This window comes from Oryzias melastigma, linkage group LG17 (assembly GCF_002922805.2).
Source record: "Oryzias melastigma strain HK-1 linkage group LG17, ASM292280v2, whole genome shotgun sequence".
In the NCBI taxonomy this organism is placed as follows: Eukaryota; Metazoa; Chordata; class Actinopteri; order Beloniformes; family Adrianichthyidae; genus Oryzias; species Oryzias melastigma.
This window is the reverse complement of record NC_050528.1, coordinates 11,218,821-11,227,962: the sequence shown is the minus strand read 5'-3', so window position 1 is coordinate 11,227,962 and position 9,142 is coordinate 11,218,821. Positions and strand designations below refer to the sequence as shown.

Below are 9,142 nucleotides of genomic sequence, written 5' to 3'. Positions count from 1 at the left end.
AAAAAAAAAAAAAAAAAAAAAAGAATTTAACAGAAAGGAGATGGAGGACTCTGATTTACAAGAGTGCAATTTGCTTTTATTTGCAGCAAAATACAAATATTTGTTAAATCAATTTAGTTCTCTAAAAAATAAATTGTTAGGCTGTTTATCTCATTCATACAAGATGAAGAAGCTTCTCAGAAATATCATTATGACAGGTAAACGACACAAAACAGTTGTATTTGTAGAGGTTAAAATGAAAACAAGCATAAAAGGCTGAAATATGACCCAGATGGAGTTTAACTATAGTTTTCTAGGTCCAGCCATTGTGTGCTTGATATTTTAGACAAGGAAAAATCTATTTATCCTTTAAACAACATCATAAAAGGGGATAAAAACAGGTGTGCTGCACAGTCACTGAGACCAACCAGAACTTTCACGGTAGAGACAACGCTTCAATCGAAATGCCAGCACTACTAGCATGTTTGTTTGTAATAGGACAGGAGGTCCATGTGCTTGCTATGAATTCAACTACCAAAACAACATCCAATGAATAAATTGCATTTGCTTTTTCTATGTAAAGAATAGCTTATATTGACTATGATCTGGCTGAAGATTTGGAGGAACAAACTGCTAGAAAACACATTGCAGTAGAAGCTATGCATTAACATACACCAATAATTAGATCAACCTTCAGCTAAGTAACATTTTAGTTATAGCTCATCATATTTAAACAAATTAATTTAAATAATTTACACTCCTAAAAGGATTTTACATCACAAAAACAGGAAAATAATGGATATATAGCTTGTTAAATAAAATGTCAGGCAAAACATTTGTTAAAGGGCAATTAAAGGTCCAGTAAAAATGGCGTTTTCAATGACCATCACATGACACCAAACCTAAACACAACAAGAGTTATGTATCACTATAACACACTGAATCTATTAATAAGAAACTTTCTTGCTTGACCCATCAAACTAAGGAAATTTAAATGAAATTAAATTAATTGTTTTTTCTTCTCTACAGGGTTCCTACTTCAAGTTAAATTTAAGACTTTTTAAGACCTTGCATTTGAAAAATTAAGATCAATTTCTCTGCCTAATTCTAACCCCTATGGATGAATAACAAACAAAATCCTTGTCAGTAAATGGAATCAATTACAGTTCAAATTTCAGCAATTAAGAAGAAGAAAAAACGTTTAAATCCGTGGTTGGCATCCAGTGTGTTAAAAAAACACGCTTTACTTATACATTCATGGTTAAAAACAATAAAACATTAGACCAGGAAAGTTATACGGAAAAAGTTTTAAGCTGCACATTTTTTAAGACCATGATATCAAATTTAAGACTTTATAAAATGTTTTTATAGGCCTTTTTTCCCACATTTTCAAGGTTTTTAAGACCCCACAGGAACTCTGTTTCTAAATGTATTCCAAAACATAAATACAGAAAAATCTAAAGGTGCTTTAAATACTCGTAAATAATGTTTGTATTTTGCTAGGAGACACAACAAGGTCATTACAATTCTACCTTAAACATTTTTAAATTAGATAAAATATAACACGTTTTCAATAATAATGTGATTATTAATTCTAAGCATTATTTTTAAATTCAGCTTTTTTCATTGCAATTTTAGCATTTGCTTTTTCTAAAACACATAAATAAGCAAACAAACAAAACTATTACATGAAAAACAGAACAGCACCAAATGGAATAATCTTATACGTCATATTCAAATAAAATTCCTTTACCAGTTGTGATATTTCAAGTCTAATAATAGCGACTCCACATGAACATAGGCAGTTAGCAGTTTGTTCAAATACTAGCAGCTAATATCCAGTTTCTAGCTAGCTAAAGCAGCGGCTGTCGCGCCTGCGTATGGGCCCGCAGAACCGCTATATTCATTCATAATTTCGCACTAACTCAAACACAAACGCACATGTACATTTGTAAATAAATATTACCAACGCTAAATGCGTAAAAGCCTCTCTGTTGAGCAACCCGGGAGCTAATTTTCATCACCTTTCGCTAACATCTGCAGAGCGCACACATCCTCCTCACCTCTTTTTAAAACCGCTATGTCTGCGTCGCTGTTGCATGGACTGGAGGGTATTAATCCTTTTAAACACACCTTTGGAAATATATCGGCATTAAGTTTAAGTTTATAATTTAAGGGGGAAAAATAAAACTTACAAATCTAAACAAAACCAATGTCAAATCGTAAATCTGAGAATTACCGGGCCACTGCTGCCAGCCCGGAAGTCATTGTTTGACGTCACTGGATTTTCGATCTGTGATTGGAGGTTTGAGGGTGGCGCGTGTTTGGGGCAACTGGGACGTCAGTGGGGTTATTATCGGTCAAAGTTGTCTGGTTTGGGTCATTCGGTGATGGTTCTGGAGAGACGGTCACCCATATTTTTAGAACTGCTTTTTTACTGGTAATTTAGCATCTTATACTTCATATATAAAGTACATTTTATTATTCTTTTCTTATCTTTTGTCCTATTTTATCAGTAGTTAATTACATTTAGAAAAAAAAATGAAGGACAAAAAAATATATATAATAATTATATTGATTTTTCTTTCATTGTATTGTCTTAAAATCCCACTCTGATCATTTTATTATAAGATCTGGAAAAACGATAAAAAAAGTAAAAAAGATGATAAAAAAATATTTAAAAAAAATAAAATAAATTTCCTCTTCATAACAGTACTAGTACTTCCTACCCATCGCTATGAACTCCAAAAAGTACTCAGATAATAACTAAGATGTTGTTGAGGATTAATAACGTATTTTTAAATCAGCACTGAATAAAATTTGTGATCGATTGGATAAAAAAACAAATTTTCCCCACATAGATATTTCATGAAAAAAAAAAGCTTGCATTAATATATATCGTTTTTTTCCACTGTCTATCAATAAAGGGGCCCAGTTGTATGTCTTTCTTTTCTTTTTTTTAGTTATTTTGATGTTTCAAGTGTACAGAGGGATTGTATTGCAGAGTATGATAGGAAAAATCAACATTAATTATTGCATAAGAGAATGATAAATCATAATTCTGTACAGGATTAATAAACTACTGAGCTATTAAGGATATTTCCAAAATCAAATAGGAAACAAGAAAGTTGTTATGGTTTTAGCCCACCGCAAATTTCACACATCAGTCAAAATAATTCACCTTTTCGTTAAAATGAAAACAGCATGATTAGGTATTAAACACTTCACATCCAGGATGGTTGGCATGGCTCCTTCAACCCTAGAAAGGACAAATGGAAACTTTGAAATACGTTTTTTTTTTCTGTTGTTAATGAAGGACTCTGAAGGAGAGTCTGCCTCACCTGTAATCACCCTTACCTGTCATCGTATGATGTAAATTAGGGATAAAATACATGTTTATCCACCAATGCTATTGATGTCTTTAGTTTCTGAGGAGATAAAAGACACAGATGGAAAGAGCAAATGTGACAACAAAAAAAAAAAGAATGAATGAATGAGAGTAAGACAGAAAAAGAATGAAACAAATCAAAAAGAAGGAAGACAGAAAGATGAGTAGTGCGTAAAGGTTTTTGGGTCTTACATATAGCTGTACTGAAAAGACAAATTGCCAGGCAGGCAGTAGTTCTGGTGCAACTGCAGGGCTCATGTTTGTTCTTCGATAGTTGCTAATAAAGTTCAAAAAGAGTTAGTTAGTTAGTTAGTTAGTTGCTCTGACTGACTGCAAATATGACATTTGTGTAATATCTCAACTCCAAAAAAAAAAATAATCAAAATGTGGAAAAAAATCTGGACCTAATGGGATTCAAGCTTCAAAGTTAGAAAATAAAGTCATAAAGACTTTTCTCCAGAAGAGGTGTATACAAACACAGGTAAGGACAGTCTGTGAATTCTGTGTGTGTTAGACTTAGTCTCATGACCTTTGTTTGCTTTGTTTTTTTTAAACCCGTATCAGTAGCAGTTCTTCCTGGTACTGATGCAACAATTCCTGCATATTCTAAGGTTTCAAGAACATTTGCTTTTCAAAATGCTGACTAAATGTCTCTCAAATTTCCATATAATGATCACAGAAAAATCCTTTCTTATCCCATTTGGACAACTCTATTCTATTAAAAAGCAATATTTACCTGTTTTATTTGTTTTTCTATTGACTCACATAGTAGACTAATATTTAAACTTAAATAAAGGGTAAATTTTCTGTCAAAATATTTTGTTTAAAGTTGTTCACCTTTTTTGTAAATTATGTCAAATGTACACATAAATATGTCTTATAATACTTACAGTAAGACAATTTAAAGAGAATCTATTGCCTCTCAATGTTACCAAACTGATTACTGTGCTAGATATTTTATGTTAGAAAGAAGCTTAAACTAAACCTGATGACATTTACCCAAAAATTAAGATATTTTTTAATTAAATACATTGAAGAAACATTATTAAGTTGGTAAGTAAGGGATAATACCCGACGAAGTGTGCGTTATGAGAAATTAACGCACGACGCGGAGGCCTAAACCGTCCGACGTCTGACTTCGAAGGAATCAAAAATGCAGAAAAACTCATTTAATGTTCTTTTTATACCACATGCCCTCCAGACAAGAGTGGCCTTATTGCTATGGTGTAGTTTTAAAATATTTTTTTTATTCCAGGTAAACACAATATATTTTTTAAGTCTATATCTGATACATTTATTCCTAAAAATTGAAATACTGTGTCCATGTCCACAAAAAATCAGAGGAATAATATTTTATTCTTACAGTGCTGTGTGATTAGGGAATAGTGTTGCTTTTGACCCAGATCTTTCATTTGAAGACCCATTTTTAGGTTGGCGTGTTCAAACATTCCTCATTTTTATGGTGATTTTTTTTTTATACTAGAACCAAAAAAGAGGCTGATTTTTTTTTACAATTCTCCACCATGGATCATAAAGCAAATTGAAAAATAAATCTGAAACTGAAAGTGTTTTTGTCAGGTGAGGATTTTCTTTTATTTTTTATTTTTACAGCTTTAATAAATAAAAATAAAGAAACTTTTCTCTTTTTAGCAGTTGCTGGAGCCTATCCCAGTAACCGTTGGGCATAGATAAATTCTAACAAATGTTGGTCTTTTTTGTGTCGATTTTCTTTTTATTTCACAGTTTAAGTTTTTCACTGCTAAGTAGAAAATCATTTACTTTTTCTTACAGCATTTTTAACATTTATTTTTGTTTAGCTTTTTTTTTTGCTGAAACCTGAAGTATTAGGATAGGCTCCAGCAGCCTGCAACCCCAAAAGGGAAAAAGTGTGTTTGGAAAGTGAAGGAAGGATGGAAATTTTATTGTCCCCAATAAGGAGGAGGTGGAGGGCCAATACGGGAAGGTGTGAGGATATGTAAGGTCTTATTAGAAAATTTCTGCCCCTTTTTGGGCAAGGCTGTGTTTCTGGGTAGTTAAGTACAATGTTTTGTGTCTGCAGTCCCACTTTTAGACGCCAGAGGGAGTCTGTCTTTTAATATTCCTTTTAACCCTTTCCTCTTAAGAAAGAAAATGCTTCTTTATGTGGTTTCAGTGCATTCATCAGAAAAGAAATATGCATGCAGAATTTTAAGCAGTAAAATAAAAGCGACATTTTAAGTGCTTTGTTGATAAATTGCATTTGCAGAGAGAACAAATTATCCTTTGTGTGAGTGGTAAAGGTGATGCTGCTCATTGGCTGGAACCTGGTCTGCAAACTGTTGCATTTTGGGTAAATAGAAACCCTGAAAATGTTATTATTTTCAAACTGTAGCTTTTTCATAAATGCTCAGTCAATCACAACATTTTTTCTTTAAAATGTTTTTTTAAAAAGTCAAAAAGAGGCTCTAGCTTGTATTTAAGGCAAAAATCTCCACCACACTAACATTTTGACAGAGAAAGGATAAAACGCACTTTTCTTACTTGGGTACATATATGCTTTCATGCAACATGTGGTCACAGGACTGCATCAGAGGGCCGATAATTGGTCTCCTCAGGCCATGTCTTTGAGGTCATGATGGGACGAAAACCATCAGAGGGCAAATGTTACAAGCAAAAGGAAGACTTTAATCCCCTCTGCAAAATATGTGTGTCCAATCTGATAATGACACAACAACACTGTTTGTTATCACTTAAGGCGAGTTTCAGGAAAAGAGGAACTGCAACTGCCTCCTTCTGGATTTTCATTCTAACGCTGCCCTCCGGGGACCAAGCTAAGAACTGCACCTGTTCTTGTGCTAGCTACCATAAATCAAACCTTTCACAAAGTATGTGTTGGCTCAACAAAATCCATCCAAAGGTAGGCAGGTGAACTAAAAACTTTAGAACTTCAAGCTGACTTTAAAGCCTCTTGACATCTAATTGGACTTTTAAAAAGAAAAAAAAAAGAAGCTGGGGGTGGAGGTGATGGGGCTTGTGAGGGGATTAGTGAACAAAAGGATCATTCTCTGTAATCAAAGAGGATCTGTTCCCAACTCATCCTCTTTTCTGTGGAGGCAGCTTTTTTTATTTTTTGGGAGAGATGGCTAGAGGGAGGAAGCAGGGTGGGAGATAGCCAGGAGTGTGATGGTAGGGGATGCATATTTCAAAGCAAATCTTTAACTTTAAGCCCCACAGTCCCCATGAAATGAGCCCCACTGCCACAGACACAGTGCTGGCTGTATTACTCTCAGTGGAATCTCTTTCCTCCCCCCCTTTTTTTCTTTAGGCTTTTGTCATGGCAGCATTTAAGTGGTATTAGTCAATGAACAAATGCAGAGGTCCTTTTGATGGACCTCAAAGGCACGGACTTAAAGTCCTGAGACCACTGTCGCCTCTTAAAACAACTAAGTGGATATAAATACCCGCTGTGTAACTGTAGGATTCCTCAAATTCAAGCCAAATAGAGACATCCTCACTTAAATTGGCAGCATTACCATTTTATTAGCTGGATGATAAAGCTAATCTAGAAAAGTTGCATTTCCTGCCACGATGCTAGTGTCAATACTAGCGCGAGTAGCTGAAGATTTTATGCTGAAAATGGGGATGCAATTTACTTTAATTGCTGAAAGGATTTGCTGAAAATCCTAAAGCTATTTGCAAAATCTTAAATTTGCTAAAAGACTGGAAATTGCATTAAAGAACTATGAAAGAGTGCTTAAGTTGACCTAAATTTCTGAAAAAATCCTCAATGCATGCCATTTTTGCAAGTGTATGAGTTGCTTAAATATGAGTTAAACTCCAAATTAGCCCAAAAAACCTTCATAGTTGCCAAATTAGCCAAAAAAGCTAGCATGTTGGTTAAATACTAGCTAAACTCCAAAATAGCCTAAAATTCCATCGTAAACTAAATTAGTCAAAAACGTTTTCTAAAATAGAAGCTAAACTCTAAATTAGTCTAAAAACCCCAGTAGATAACGAATTAGCCAAATATGTTAGCATGTTTTTAAAATATTAGCTAAACCCAAAATTAGCATAAAAGAACCTTTAGTAGATGCAAAATTAGCCACACAAAAAAGCTAGCACATTGCTTAAATATCAACTAAACTCCAAAATAGCCTAAAATTCCATCGTAAACTAAATTAGTCAAAAACGTTAGCCTGTTGCTAAAATAGAAGCTAAACTCTAAATTAGTCTAAAAACCCCAGTAGATAACAAATTAGCCAAATACGTTAGCTAAACCCAAAATTAGCATAAAATATCCTTTAGTAGATGCCAAATTAGCCACACAAAAAAAGCTAGCACATTGCTTAAATATCAACTAAACTCCAAAATAGCCTAAAAATCCTCAGTAAACTAAATTAGTCAAAACATTAACTTTTTGCTAAAATAAAAGCTAACTCTAAATTAGTCTAAAAACCCCAGTAGGGAGCAAATTAGCCAAATACGTTAGCATGTTGTTAAAACATTAGCTAAACTCCAAATTAGCATAAAAAATGATGCCAAATTAATAATATATCCCAAATATAAATGCCATGTTTTAAAGATTCTTATAAAAGATTAAAAACAAAGCCTATGAATATATTTAAAGGTTTATTGCTAATCTACTTAAAATACTGAATTTGAAGACTTTCACATTCATTTCTTATGGGGAATATTTTTCTCAATATTCAAAAACTATGAGGTTTATGAAAACAAGCTGAACGTTTTGATACCAAGATTGCTGAAATCACTGAAAGTGTGACTGAGTTTTTATGTGCCAAAAACATACAGAAAGGAGCAGGAGAATCGCTATGTCATACACTTATTCACTGGTGTAAACATTAACAAGCGTGACAAATATTTACATACTCCACACTTCGCTCCCACCTCTTCTGCAGGATCTTAAACAAACTCAGATGATTGAGAACCCCATAAGAGGTCATCTGCACTTCTATTGTCATCACTTTACAACACTCTTTGTGTTCATTTTTGCCCCCAACCTGAAGTTGTTTCTCATCCTGAGAGGACTCATGTCCCCTCTGGGGTCCATGATGGGATCTCCTGCTGATCCGGATCACCGTGGGGAGTCATTGTAATCGAGGAGGCAGTCATGGAAGGGGCATGTTTAGTCTTAAGCACAGTAGGGCATATCATCACAAATGATTTTGAAAATGAGCTTTAAAAGTGAACCAAACATTCATTGATGGAAAACCTTAAGAATGTAAAAGTTTTTTCTACCGTTTTTCAGATTTTTTTCCGAAAAAGATCAACCATGACTTTTCATGAATAAATACAGTTCCTTCTTAACGTTTTCAATATTATTCTTTATAGTCTTGTAAATTTATTTTTCTCACTGATTATCAACAACGAAAAAAATGGTTATTTCAAATTAAAAGATTTACAACTTTCATTATAGTTTAAAGAGCCGTATATGGATTAATTTGCATACCCCTGACCTAAACCTTCAACCGCTAGTTAGCAGCACAGCGCACTTTGAACTAGCAACGCAACAGTACAAGAAGATCTCGCGAGAACCAGCTTGTGTTAAGGTTTTTGTTGTCTTTAGGCATGCACTACTTACTATGGCTTGTTTTTTTCTAAGTCATGTTCTTATAACAAGGAAAAAAATATTTTTTTTCTGGTACAGTCTTGGGATATATTTTGATATGTATCATATCGCGAGATATTTATCTCAATACGTATCATATGGGCAGATTCTTGCCAATACACACTCCTATTATCCTCTCACAAGGTTTTACGGTCCATTATATTTACTTG

General features: G+C 33.7%; 1 protein-coding gene across 6 annotated transcripts in view; it reads right to left on the bottom strand.

Moving 5' to 3' along the window:
• acsl3b (acyl-CoA synthetase long chain family member 3b) overlaps positions 1-3,752 on the bottom strand; it is a 15,748-nt gene extending 11,996 nt beyond the window's left edge. Inside the window, exons 1-3 of one of the 6 annotated variants that reach the window (XM_024273199.2) lie at positions 3,560-3,752; positions 3,337-3,407; positions 3,161-3,238 (exon numbers count right to left, since the gene is read on the bottom strand). The gene's annotated coding sequence lies outside the window, so the exon portion shown is untranslated. The other 5 variants (XM_036216158.1, XM_024273202.2, XM_024273201.2 and 2 more) reach the window with 5 other exon arrangements.
• Positions 3,753-9,142: the final 5,390 nt, after the last annotated feature.